Genomic DNA, 15,368 nt, shown 5'->3' with positions numbered 1-15,368 from the left:
GTTATCACTTATGCTTCTTAATTATCATTGGCTAAGCTTTGCAGGGTCCAATGGGATGTCAGCATGAGTAAAAAGTAAGAGGGGTCGACCAAGAGAGAGAGTGGGCTGATTTTGGCAAGGCATTATCTCTCTCTCTCTCTCTCTCTCTCACACACACACACACACACACAATCTCATGTGGAGTAAAGAAGACTCTCTCCTTCTCAAGCTTTAATGGAAAGCTCATCATCTGAGAAGGGAGGCCTACACCAACAACTCTTGGCTTTGTGATGCAAATCCAACCAAGAGCCAAGCTCCAAGCTCCAATGCATGCTCATCTCCTTTACCATGCTAATTACTAAGCTATGCTAAGCTATTATGAGTGATTATGTGAGGAGACATACTTCTTTCTCGTAAGAATACTCCTTCCTCTGGATCTACTCTCATACCCCGCTAGCTCTCACCATCTTCAAAGGTGTGTGAGGTCTTGGGTCTGAGACCCAGAGGGAGTTGATGTTGTGTTTTACAAGTGTGAGTTTGGTGCTTGAAGCTTCCATCTTCATTGCACCAGCAAGTTATTGAAGGAACACAAAGTATTGTATTGTAAAATGTCTCCCTTGATGGGGGAAACCTATAATACAAAGCCTTTTGGAGGGGGGACCGGCCCCATGTAAATCCGGTCCCCAACTGTTGTCAATAGCTTAATTTCTCTCTCTTTTTGAAGTATTATTCATGCCTATTTAACTAGAAGTTATTTTCCGCTACACACAAGTTACTAGACCATTAAATGTTACATTGGTATCAAAGCACAAGGTTTCTCTTTTCTTGCTCAAGAAGGGAGGTCCTCAAGCTAACTATAAATGGTTGATATTATTAATTGCAATTGAGTAAGTAGAATAGGGATTTTTAGCCTTGCAGCGTACACTTGCTTCGTGAAGATAACTGGGCATCACCGTCGAGAGCTATAGTCTTAATAGTGGAGTCCTACGGGGCTTGCCTACGGCTTAAATCACTATTGAGCTATTAGAAGCTTGACATGAGCCGATACTGTTTTAGTGTTGAAAGATCCTTTTTTCTATTCCTTGCAATTAATGATACTCAAGCCACGGGTACAGGATCTTGAGTGCTTTTCTAAAGGGGTTAAGAGGAGTAGCAACTAGGTCTTGAAGTGCCAAAGTACACCTAAACAATTTTACACTTAAAAGTTGTTAGGATGGTTGACAATAGTAAAGAGAGTGAAATTAATGTTGATAGCTTTGATTTTGCTAATGAACATGCTACTAATGATGCCTCTATGCTTGTTCATTACCTTGTTTGTAGGCTTCAACAAGCCATGGGCAATCCATCCCTCCAAAGTGAAGTGCAACTGTAGCTACGTGCTCATGGGATTCTCCAAACTCCCCACCAAGAAGAGAAAGTACCTAGGAAGCTTCCTTGTAAGACTTCCAAAAGAGGTCTCTCTCCGATAAGGAAAGAAGAAGAGGATTCGTACGAAGGGCTCAAAAATCTACTACTTGACTGTTGGGATTAAAGCCCAAGTGGCCTCTTATGCGGATATGGCCGGCCGGCCGCCTAACTCACTTACCTCTAACTCTTTGTATATACTAACATATTCTTTGTGACTCACAACTGCACATCTCCCACTCCAAGTATGTCACAAACCTGCTCATTGCCAAGTCTGACATAGTCTTTAGTAGCCACATATGATGTAAACCACTCTTTGTGCGGAGAAACATGTAAAGATGCCCCTGAGTCGATAATCCAATCACTCATAGCATGTCCATCCTCTGCAGTCAAGAAAACAGAATCAAGATTGCTTGTAAGGAAGATGTCACCAGCTGCTATACCAGAATCACTGTCTGAACCAGATCCTGTGACATTCACCTCTTCAATCTTCACTGAACTCTTCTTTTCATCTTGCTCAAAACTCTTTGTTTTGCCTTTTTCTTGTTTCCACTTCGTACAGTTTCGCTTCATGTGACCCTTCTTGCCACAATGGTAGCATTCTATGTCATCCTTTGACTTCGAATCACGAGACTTACTTCGGTTTTGTGCCTTCTTACCCTTCTTCTCTTTAAACTGTTGTCTCCCTCGAACGACCAAAGCACTATTGCCTTTGCCTTTGTCAATGTTCTTCCTGTTCACTTCCTCTGTGAGCAAGCTGCCTTCTACATTGGCACTTGTAAGACCTTCTGGCGCGACAGAATTACTTAACGCTGTACGAAAAGTATCCCAACTGTCTGGCAAAGTGATTAAGAGAAACATAGCCTTCACTGAATCTGGAAAGACTATCTCCTGTGCTGTTAACTGGCTGAAAATTGAGTGAAATTCATTCAGATGATTTGACATGGCTGTCCCTTCCTTCATCTTCAAATCCACCAATTTCTTGAGCCAGTAAATCTGAGAAGCAGCACTTTGTTTCTCGTACATATCACATAGCTTTTGCCATACGCCATACGCTGTAGTCTCTTCTGCTACGTTGAAGTAAACATTTTCTGCCAGTGTCAGCATGATTGTGGAACAAGCTAACTCGTCAAGCTCTTCCCACTCATCTTGAGCCATAAATTCTGGTCTCTCCCCTTTGAGCTTCAGTGGCTTCACTTGTTTTTTCTGCACCAAAACCTGCCAAATCTGCTTCTTCCAGAATGGAAAGTTTGTGCCATCCAGCTTCTTTATGTTGTAAAGAGTCTCACTGTGAGAAGATGCCATATCTGCCAAACTGTTTACTCCTGAGAAAAATCCGGCAGAGTTTCCCCTGTAAACTGGCCTCTGTACACAGTAAACACGCTATAATCAACAAGCTGAACACCTCTCCTCAGGAACTGTCAGTATTTTTGAAAATTTTTGACAGAGTCTCCCCTGTAAACTGAGCTCTGGGAACCAAAAGATAGCTCAAGAAACAATCATAAATAGCTGACCAATGACAAATCTAAAAAATCCCTGTAATATGTTGTCCTGTAAGCATACATTGTCTCCTCTCTGGGCGATGACAGAACCTGTATCTGTCTCAAGACTGAACCCTGAACAATGCCTCAACGGCCTGACGCATAAGATGCAATCCAGTGTCTACACAAAGTCATACATCCTAAGGGATAAAAGTCGCCGAAGAGGATGCGTGTAGAGGGGAACTCCAGCAACCTAATCCACCTCACACTGGGTAACCCAGCCCCCAGTGCTTGGCTTCAAAAAACCTCACACACGACCCTCTCAGATGGCTCAGCAAACTGCCCAGAACTAGCATACATCCTATAATAGACCAATCACTGTCCTATGACCGCTGCGGCGGTCTGTCTGCTAGCGTGACTCACAACTAGCAGACCCACAATCACAGTACATCAATCTGCAATACATGCCAGTGGTGTCAAGCCGTCGTATGGCCACACCTCCCCTGGAACCTGGCAAGCACAAGAAGAAATTTCAGCTTTGAAGTCAAAGATGGCAAAATCGTTTGACATGAAAGACATGGGTGAGGCAAGTCATATACTTGGTATGCGCATTGAGAGAGACAGATCAAAGAAGTTGATTTGGTTATCTCAAACAGAGTATATTGACAAGGTTTTGCAACGTTTTAATATGGAGAAGGGAAAGGCATTGAGTGTTCCATTGCCACCATATGTGAAACTTAGCAAACAAGATTGTCCTGTGTCTGAGGAAGAAAAGGCTGAAATGGATAAGATTCCATATGCGTCTGCAGTGGGTAGTTTGATGTATGCAATGATTGCTACACGTCCGGATATTGCATTTGCAGTGGGAGTGGTTAGCAGATATATGTCAAATCCCGGCAAGAAACATTGGGAGGCAGTGAAAGGTATCATGAGATACTTGGAGTGGGAGATGTGCAGTTGAAGTTTCAGAATGGCTCTTCTTTATGGCTCAAGAATGTCAGACATGTTCCAGCAATCCGAAAGAGCTTGATTAGTACAGGGAAGTTGGATGATGCGGGTTATGTGACAGTTTTTGGGAACAGCGCTTGGAAGATCTCCAAAGGTTCGATGACTGTAGCCCATGGCAGCAAGTCAGGAACTCTGTACACTTTACATGTTTCAGAGGTTAAAAACCATGTAATTAATGTGATTGAGCAGCCAAGTGTGTCACTGTGGCATCGTAGGTTGGGACATATGTCAAAAAGAGGAATGGAAATACTTTCTCATTATGGTTATTTGCCTGGCTTTTCATTTCAAGATTTCGAGTTTTGTGAGCATTGTGTTTATGGTAAGCAAACACAGGAACCGCACAGATCAAAGAGGAATCGTAGGGACGAACGGTTAGCTCTTGTACACAGTGACCTATGCGGACCAATGCCTAGTTTGTCACTAGGGGGAGCAGCGTACTTTTGTACATTCATAGATGACTATTCTCGCAAAGTATGGGTTTACTTCTTGAAGCACAAGGATGAGGTGCTCAAGGTCTTTAAGACATTCTTGCAGCTGGTGGAGAATCAGAGTGGTCAGAAGCTGAAGTGCTTGAGAACTGACAATGGTGGAGAGTACGTTTCCAAAGCTTTTCAAGACTTTTGTCAAGAAAAAGGGATTAAGCGGGAACTTACTGCACCATATAATCCTTCACAGAATGGGGTTGCAGAACGTATGAATAGGACCATACAAGAGAAGGTCAGAAGCATGTTGTCAAATGCTGAGTTGCCTAATGGATTTTGGGCGGAAGCAGTGGCTACAGCAGTCCATTTGATCAACAGGTCTCCTAGTAGGGTTCTGGATAAGAGTGCAGTGGCCGAGATGCTATGGACAGGCAAGGCACCTTCGTATAAGCATCTCAGAGTCTTTGGTTGTGAAGCTTATAGCCATATTCCTAAGGAGTTCAGAAATAAGTTAGAACCAAAGAGCAAGAAGTGTATATTTCTTGGCTACGGAGAATCGGGCGAGATGGGTTACCGGCTTTGGGATCCTGAGTCCAGAAAGCTTATTCGTAGCAATGATGTGCATTTCAATGAAGCCAAGTTTCACGCTAAGCCAGAGAAGACAGAGGAGATCAGAAGAGTTGTCTTCAGGGAAGATGGACCTAGTGCTAGCACATCAAGACAGCATGGTCAGGCTCAGGAACAGCCTATAGTGGCTAGAGAGGCAGAATCAGTTGTGGTGAGACGTTCTGAGCGTGTCTCCAAACCACCTGATCGTTATGTGCCATCTCTAAATTATGTCATGCTCACAGATTGCGGAGAACCATCTTGTTACAAGGAAGCATTACAAGTGGTTGACTCGAAAAAATGGCAGTTGGCCATGCAGTCAGAGATGACAGCTCTGCATAAAAACCAGACATGGAAGTTGGTTAAATTACCACAGGGCAAAAAGGCTCTACCTTGTAAATGGGTTTACAGGTATAAGATCACCGCTCATGATAGTCAGCCAAAGTACAAAGCAAGGCTTGTTGCCAAGGGCTTTAAGCAAGAACAAGGCATTGACTTTGATGAAGTCTTCTCTCCAGTGGTCAAGATGACTACATTGAGATGCTTTCTTGCATTGGTTGCTATATTGGATTTGGTGTTGCACCAAATGGATGTCAAGACAGCGTTCTTGCATGGTGATTTAGATGTGGAAATTTACATGCAGCAGCCAGAAGGGTTTGTTGAGAAAGGCATGGAACATTTGGTATGCCAGTTGTTAAAGAGTCTTTATGGCTTAAAACAATCACCGAGGGCATGGTACCATAAGTTCCATCAGTTTATGCTTTCTCAAGGCTACAAACGTAGTGAGTTCGATCACTGTCTATATACAAAGAAGGCTAAGGATGGCAGTTGGCTGATCCTTATTTTGTATGTGGATGACATGTTGATTGCTGGCAAACACTTGGAAGAAATTTCAGCTTTGAAGTCAAAGATGGCAAAATCGTTTGACATGAAAGACATGGGTGAGGCAAGTCATATACTTGGTATGCGCATTGAGAGAGACAGATCAAAGAAGTTGATTTGGTTATCTCAAACAGAGTATATTGACAAGGTTTTGCAACGTTTTAATATGGAGAAGGGAAAGGCATTGAGTGTTCCATTGCCACCATATGTGAAACTTAGCAAACAAGATTGTCCTGTGTCTGAGGAAGAAAAGGCTGAAATGGATAAGATTCCATATGCGTCTGCAGTGGGTAGTTTGATGTATGCAATGATTGCTACACGTCCGGATATTGCATTTGCAGTGGGAGTGGTTAGCAGATATATGTCAAATCCCGGCAAGAAACATTGGGAGGCAGTGAAAGGTATCATGAGATACTTAAAACATACAAAGAGTATGCGCATATGCTATGGTAGTCAGGATTTGAGTGTCAGAGGATACACTGACTCAGATTATGCAGGAGACTTGGATAAGAGGAGATCTACATCAGGCTATGTCTTTACATTGGCTGGAGGTGCCATATCATGGCGATCTCGATTACAAGATTGTGTTACGCAGTCTACTACAGAAGCTGAGTATGTTGCAGCAAATGAGGCATGCAAAGAAGCTATTTGGCTTGGTAGATTGGTTGCAGACTTGGGAATCAATGCAGATATGCCAGAGTTATATTGTGATAGTCAAAGTGCTATACAATTGGCAAAGAATCCAGTGTTCCATTCGAAGACTAAGCATATTGATGTGAAGTATCACTTCATTAGGGAAGTACTTGAAGACAAGCAGATACAACTGCTGAAGATCCACACCAAGGACAATCCTGCTGATCTACTCACAAAGGGACTTCCAGGAGAGGGCTTTGTGCATTGTCGTGAGTTATTGGGCATTGGATAGATGGCAGCCATGTAAATCTTTGTACATTTATGTTCATAGATTTACAGTTACTTAAAGTGCCACATTGGACTTTAAGTGGGAGGTTGTTGGGATTAAAGCCCAAGTGGCCTCTTATGCGGATATGGCCGGCCGCCCGCCTAACTCACTTACCTCTAACTCTTTGTATATACTAACATATTCTTTGTGAATACTAAGGATTTGGGAGATAACCCTTCTAACATCTCTCTGCGTACTGTACTGTGTAAGCTCACTGTGTGTGTGTGTGAGAGAGAGAGTCGACCCACGCTCCGCTCCGCGACTTCATTGACGACGTATCTCCTTCCCAAAGGAGAACTCAAGTTTCAATGGTAGAGCCCCCACCGAAGGAACGAGAAAGAAGTGAGTCTCCTGCCACCTCGGCGGAGATGGCTCCACGAAGATGACGGGCAAAACGCTCTCCAACACTCCCTAAACGGAGAAGACCATTGCACACTTCTCCACACCATAATTCAAAGAGGCATTACAGAAAACAAGAGAAGAAAAAGGCGAGAAAGAGGTCACCATCTTCTTCATCCTCTTCCTCTTATGAAGAAAGTGATGGTGCAGACAAGGAGGAACAAGGGAAGAAAAAAGCGAGAAAGAGGTTACCCTCTTCTCCATCCTCCTCAAATTCTTCGTCTTCTGAAGAAAGCGATAGTGCAACTTTCGAACCACCAAAAAGAAGAGGCCATAGGAAATCCTATGCCGTGTGTAAGAGGTCGTCCAAGCTCAAGAAGTTGAAAGAGGGAGGAAAGAACATCTCTTTCCTTACCTACGATGGCACCTTTGGTGCTACGGACAAAGTCTTGGCCTTCATCCAACAATTCGATGCGGCGTTTGGAGGTGAGGGATTTACGGAGTCCCCTAAGCTACGTCATGTAGCTATGCACTTTCAAAAGTCCTCCAGGCAATGGTGGTCTAGCCTACGGGCAAACGATGAAGCTCCACGAACATAGAAAGCTTTAAGAGCTTCCATCATGAAGCAGTTTTTGGCCACCGATGCCAAAGACAAAGTACTCACCGAATGGCGAAGCTTAAAGCTCTCTCCCTACGAATCTATCCACAAATATGTAGACAAGTTTTGGGACTTACGTCTCAAAGATACTGTCTTCAAAAGGATGGATTTTGGAGAGCAAAAACAACAATTTTGTGTGGGTCGAAATCCAAGAAGAGGATGCTCACCACAAAGAATCTCCTCTCTGCCATGCTTGGGGAAAGGTAAGAGAACATGATGCTTTTATTCTCTTTGACCGTGGTTCTGCTCACAATTTCATATCCACAGAGTTGGCCACCAAGCTAGGCATCCAAGCCTATGAGATGGGAGATATCCTACCCGCAGATGGTGCTTTCAAGGGCAAGAAGCTTCAATCACTCCCTTAATTGGGAAATTGAGGCTCCATGTCCAAAGCTATGTGGACAAGGAGGACTTCTTTATCTCTCCTCTCAAGCACGAGGATGTAATCCTAGGGGCACCATGATTTGATTGCATGGCTGCCAATGTTAAATTCCCTTGAAAGGCAAATCTACTTTAGGTTCAAGGAAAAAGATATGTACATATATGCTAAGGAGTTGGGTAACACCATACCCATTGTACATATGCAAGCTTTCAATAAGTCAATAAAGAGCTCTATTTCCGTGTACATGATTTTTGTTAAAGATTCTAAAAATGAACCTAATCCTTTAGCAAAAGAAAATATAAACAATCACAAGGAATAAGAATTATCCATTTTTCTCAAGGGATTTCAAGATGTTTTTATTGATGACATCCCTTGTTCTAAACGAGAAAATGATGACCATGCAATTGAACTTCTTCCAAGAAGTTCACCGCCTAATAAACCTTCTTATAGAGTTTCTCAAGCTCAACTTATGCAACAAGTGCATGAGTTAGTTGAGAAGGGCATGGTTAGGCCTAGCTCATCTCCATTTTGTTCACGCATGCTATTAGTGCAAAAGAAAGACGACACATATCGTATGTGTGTCGACTATAGAGCACTAAATAGGATCACTATCAAGAATCGGTTTTCCATTCCACAGGTAGAAGTCCTATTTGATAAGCTACAAGGATCGACCTACTTCAATAGGATTGACCTAAAAAGTGGGAAACATCAAATAAGGATAGTTGATCAAGACATTGTAAAGACCACATTTCGCACTACGTTTGGTATTTATGAATACATTGTCATGCCTTTTGGCTTGAACAATGCACCAACCACATTTAACCATTTGATGGAGAAGCTATTCAGGCCGCACCGAACCTTTATTGGAGTGTTCTTTGATGATATAATCATCTAGACGAACACAAGCAACATCTCCTCGTAATATTTCAAGTCTTACGAGAGAATAAACTTTATATTAATCGAAAGAAAAGTGAGTTTTTCTTACAAGAGATTCAGTATTTTGGTCACATTATCTCTCAAGATGGCATCCAAATGGATCATCAAAGCTAGAGGTAATAAAAGAATGGCCTAATCCAAGGAATCTACATGAACTAAGAAGCTTTATAGGTATGTGTGCATACTATAGACGCTTCATAGAAAAGTTCTCACAAATCGCAGGACCATTACATGACCTAACAAAGAAAAACATTAGGTATACATGGTCTGCCAAGGAGAACAATGCTTTCGAAAAGCTTATCTCTCAATCTGTGCTTACACTATCGGATCTCTCAAAGCCATTTGAGGTCCAATGTGACGCTTGTGGTGATTGCCTTGGAGATGTTTTCCTCCAAGAAGGGCACGCCATAGCCTATGAAAGTCGAAGGCTCAACCCTGTTGAGCAAGCTCTAGGCATGTATGAAAAGTAACTCCTTGCAGTTCTACATGCCTTAGACTCGTGGAAGCACTATTTACTGGGGACTCCTTTCATTCTGCGAACGGATCATCAAAGCGTTAAGTACTCCATGACGCAGACCAAGCTCTCTGACAAACAAATGAGGTGGGCAAATTTCCTTTCACAATTTCATTTTCATATTGCTCACGTTGCTGGAAAGCATAATCAAGTAGCCGATGCACTCTCAAGACGGCCGAGAGTGAATGCGGTTTCCATAGCAACTCACAATGATATATCCTCTGTGGTAGACGAGTACACTATTGATTCCAATTCTAGAGATGTGATTTCAGCCCTTGCACTAGGGAAGAAAGAGGAACCATTTACCTTACAAGATGGTTATCTTCTCTATGGCAATAGACTATGTGTTACTAACTCACTACGTAAGAAAGTAATGTATGAATCTCATGCTCGTCCTTCTGAGGGGCATAGAGGCATTCAGTCTATCCTAAAAGGGATAGAAACATATTTCTGTTGGCCTGCCATGAAAGAAAACATACAAGAGTTTGTTTCTAAATGTGTGGTATGCCAAAAGATGAAGTTTGATAGGGGGAAGCAACCTGGATTGCTTCAACCTTTGCCAATCCCTAATTTACCATAGGAAAGCATATCCATGGATTTTATCTTTGGATTGCCTAAGTCTATCCATGGGAATACAGGAATACGAACGGTAGTAGACATGTTTAGTAAACAAGCCCATTTTATACCTGTCAAAAAGACTATCAAAGCCCATCAAATGGCAACCCTCTTCATATCACAAATTTTTAAGTACCATGGCTTGCCAATGTCCATAGTGTCGGATAGAGATCCTAGAATGACCAGTAATTTTTGGAAGGGTCTCTTTGAGAATTTAGGGACAAGGCTAAACTTCTCTTTGGCCTATCACCCTCAAACGGATGGCCAAAGTGAAATAGCTAACCTAACAATTCTTGATCTACTAAAAGCCTATGTAACGGAAGTAGATCAAAGGTCCTAATGGGAGAAGTACTTACCGTTAGTGGTATGCCTACAATAATACTGTACATATCTCCACGAGAAAATCACCTTTCGAGGTAATTGAGGGAAGATCCAAAAGTCCCATGCTACTTAAGGTACACGGGAAGATCTTCGCTACAGATGAGTATAGCCGAGACCTACAACAATATTTTCAAAAGATTAAGGATGCTATCTCTATCTCACAACAAAGGCAAAAGGATGCTACTGATAAGCACAGAAGAGCCCAAGCCTTTAAAGAAAATGATTGGGTCTTGCTTAAATTTCCCAAGGCTTGATTAAGGCACACAACGGGCAAGAATCCTACGGGACACCAAAAGTACTATGCTAAATTAGCAAAAAGGTACTATGGTCCTTTCCAGATTCTTAGACCAATCAATGAGATGGCCTATCAACTAAGTTGCTCAGTCATTGACTCATACACAATGCTTTTTGTGTGAGGTTACTAAAGCCTTACAAAGGTAAGCCACCTCAAGAACCAACTATTGAAGACCCACCGGAGATCGAGGACTAAGAAGAGGTGCTGCAGCCCAAGTTCATTCTCCGGCATGAAGACAAGGTATTGAGAGACGGTAAGATTATCTGATGGTATCTTATTAAGTTTAAGAACTATCCTTTTGAAGATGCTAGATGGATGCAAGGCATACAATCAAAGGATAACCTAAACCTTGTCAATGCTTCCCTAGAGTAAGAAAATGTAAAAATGTTTAAAATGAACAAAGTTTTTGTCTTATAAGACTCTCTTTTTCTTTATTGTGCACAACTATTAAGAAGTATGCATGCTTAGGATCAAGTTTGTGGAGACAATGTCTTCGAAACACCAAAAAGAGCTTGTCACTCTACAATGGAAGATTGATAGGACTAATACGCAGACATGCTTGAGGCAACTTAGCCTCTCAAGCACTAAATGGATTAGTCATCCATTCTGGAACGATGTTGTAGGGTAAGATAGGGATCCTCTACCCGCTAGAAAAAGGACTAATGAATAGGCTTTATCTCCTCTACCCCATAGTCGAGGATGACTATGATTTCAAGAGAGAGGTAATGTCATAATAACTAATATCTAATTCTTCTAAATGATTTTCTCATGTTAAAGTGATCATTTAATATGGGGAAGTACCAGGGGAGAAAAAGCTAGAATATTGGCCAGGCTGGCAAACCGGCCACAGTAGGGATCCAAAGGAGGGAAAATAGGGACCCAAGGGGGGGGGGGGGGGAGGGGTATCTACAAAAGAGCAATGTGCAATAATAGGCTTCAAAGACCCTAAGATTCAGCCAATAAAGACTTCCAAAATGCTAAGGTTCCAAAATTCAAAGGTTATATTCAATGGCCAGGACTCAAAAGTCTTCCCACATCCCTATCTAGGAGGGGGCGAGCCTTTTATGTAGGGGATGAGAGAGAAACTCTCTCTCTCTCTCTCTCTCTCTCTCTCTCTCTCTCTCTCTCTCTCTCTCTCTCTCTCTCTCTCGGAAGCTCCCTTTACACAAAAGACACAGTGAACACATGTCCGTTCCCAAGGCCAGTTGCCCCCAAGGTGCATTCAAATCCTATTGGATGGCCATAGAGGTGGACCAATGAGAATTAGGCTAGAATAAATTTAGTTTAATTCATTTAAAGAGAGTTGATAAAAGAACCAATTGGAATTAAGCTCTCTAGAAGACTATTGGACAGTCTCCCAAGGGGTCCAATGAGCATTCAGCAGCCAATGGCTTGCCTGATTCCTATTGGCCAGAATACTAAGGGGTCCAATGAGAGTTTAATTGCATTATTTAATTACCTAAAGCTCTCACAAAAGGTAAAAGGGGACACATGTCACAAGGTTATCACTTATGCTTCTTAATTATCATTGGCTAAGCTTTGCAGGGTCCAATGGGATGCCAACATGAGTAAAAAGGAGAGGGGTCGACCAAGAGAGGGAGTGGGCTGATTTTGGCAAGGCATTATCACACACACACACACACTCACACAATCTCATGTGTGGAGTAAAGAAGGCTCTCTCCTTCTCAAGCTTTAATGGAAAGCTCATCATCTACTCCAAGCTTGTGAGAAGGGAGGCCTACACCAACAACTCTTGGCTTTGTGATGCAAATCCAACCAAGAGCCAAGCTCCAAGCTCCAATGCATTCTCATCTCCTCTACCATGCTAATTACTAAGCTATGCTAAGCTATTATGAGTGATTATGTGAGGAGACATACTTATTTCTCGTAAGAATACTCCTTCTTCCTCTGGATCTACTCTCATACCCCGCTAGCTCTCACCATCTTCGAAGGTGTGTGAGGTCTTGGGTCTGAGACCGTGATGGAATTGATATTGTATTTTACAAGTGTGAGCTTGGTGCTTGAAGCTTCCATCTTCACTGCACTAGCAAGTTATTGAAGGAACACAAAGTATTGTATTGTAAAATGTCTCCCTTGATGGGGGGAGCCTATAATACAAAGCCTTTTGGAGGGGGGACCGCCGGCTCCATGTAAACCCGGTCCTCAACTATTGTCAATAGCTCAATTTCTCTCTCGTTTTGAAGTATTGTTCATGCCTATCTAACTAGGTGTTATGCTTTTGTTGCCTTCTCCATCCAAGTACACTTGCTATGCTCATTAGGAATTTATTCTAATGAAATGCTCACTATGTCTATGTTATTTTTCGCTACACACAAGTTACTAGACCTTTAAATGTTACACAATCTCTCAAAGGGGTCCTATAAACATGTTGATTTTCTCTCTTGTGGGAAACAAGCGCACGGTAAAATTTTTATAAATGAATTCAAAACTTGCCAAGACTTTTGAAATTAGAATGTGCCCTTGGAAATCTTTCTGTAATACGTAGCATGCCATCAGAAACATTTGAAAATATTCCATTTTTTGATGTGACAACTATGTCTTATAATGAAAACTTCTCCCACATTTTAGCTTTAATGGGGAGGCCATAACTTTGTCAAAATTTGTGTATCTCAAACCTACTTTATGAGATGTTTCCATTAATATGTTGGTTGATGGGGTCCCTCCATGGACTTCACCAGGTTGCTCACTTTGGAGAAGAGAGAAAAGGTAAAAACATCATGTACCTCTTTGAGAGTCCAAATTATATGTTTTCAAAATGCCTTTGCATGGCCTTTGAGAGTCATCTACCAATACTAAATCACACATAATAAAAGAGGGATCCATATGCTGTCCAAATGTGCTCTATTGTCTTGTTAGGATTAATGAGTTACTAAGTAATGATTAATATGGTGCATTTAATAAAGAGATAAATTTATGCGCACGAGAGAGAGAGAGAGAGAGAGAGAGAGAGAGAGAGAGAGAGAGAGAGAGAGAAAACACAAGAGATACGTGGTTCACCCAAGTGTGAGCTACGTCCATGAAAAAGTAGCTGCTCACTAGCTTTACATTTCAAACTTGAAGTAAGTTATAAAAGGACTTAGAAACCCTTAATGGTCGTCTTGCTTGATTCTCTTTCTTCTTTGCACTTCTTGCTTCTTGTGTAAAAAGGGCATCCTTTTATAGGTGCAAAGGAGCATCTATGAGTGACAATCACCTATGTGTAGATGCATCCACACAAAAACCGACGATCGACCATTGACGGATGGCCACTAGCCATTGAGTGCCGGCCATTGGTCATAGACCACCGGCCATCAGCTATGTGTTTACCTCTACTCATTGTTTTTTAGCCACCGTCTTGTCTAGATATTTCAATGCGTGATTTTTATCACGCATGATGGATTCTTCTCATAACAGGGGCCTTAGGAATGTGCATTTCTAGAATAAAAATACAAGGATAGATCATGCTTCATATTTAACAATCTCCCACTTGAACATTAATCTCTAGAAACTTTGTGAATTGTCTCCCGTTCTGGTTTCTTATCCTTGAACATCAATTGAAGATGAGCATAAGCTCAACTTCTCTCTACTAACCACGCATATCAACATATCTGCAGGATTCTAGCTTGTGTGCACTTTCTCAAGCTTTAGTTGTCCCTCTTCCAAAAGAGTACGTATGAAGTGATACCTAACTTTTATATGCTTTTTCCTGAGTGAAAGGCTGAAATTATTTGCAAGGTGAATGTCACTATGACTGTCACTGTACAAAACAAAATTGTCTTACTTATATCCAAGCTCCTCAAAAAATCTGCGAAGACACAAAATCTCTTTGCTAGCCTTTGTAAGAGTTACATATTTTTCTTTTGTGGTAAATAGTGAGACCACTCTCAACAACTTTGAAGCCCAGCTTATTGCTATGCCGCCAATGGTGAAGAAATGTCTTGTAGTGCTTCTACGAGTATCTTTTGTCACCTACCATATCTATATCAGGATATCCTTGTAAACAAATTTCAATGCCTCCAAAACATAAAGCATTTATGGTTATCCATTTTACATACCTAAGTATCCATTCCACAGCGCACCAATATTCTTTACCTGGATTCTCCATGAATCTACTCACAACTCCCATTGCATGTGCAATATTTGGCCTTGTTCAGACCATAACATACATTAGAGAACCTACTTCTACAACATATGAAACTTTAGATATATAAACTATCTTCTCTTGTGTCTTTGGACACATATCCTTGTTTAGTTTAAGGTGACTAACCAAAGGTATAAAAATTGGTTTTGCATTTAGCATTACAAACCTTTCTTGTACTTTCTTGATATAATCCTCTTGAGAGTGTTGATTTCTTCTTCAATATGTTCCTTGATTTTTGTATACTAAATATTCAATTTACAGTATCTAAATCTTTCATTGAAAAATATTTAGACAACTCTTCTTTTAAATATCTTATATCCTGTAGGTTAGCACGTGTAATTAGCATGTCATCAGCATACAACAT

Source organism: Adiantum capillus-veneris, chromosome 16, assembly GCF_014529385.1.
Source record: "Adiantum capillus-veneris isolate H3 chromosome 16, ASM1452938v2, whole genome shotgun sequence".
In the NCBI taxonomy this organism is placed as follows: domain Eukaryota; kingdom Viridiplantae; phylum Streptophyta; class Polypodiopsida; order Polypodiales; family Pteridaceae; genus Adiantum; species Adiantum capillus-veneris.
Note: the sequence above shows the minus strand (reverse complement) of the source record.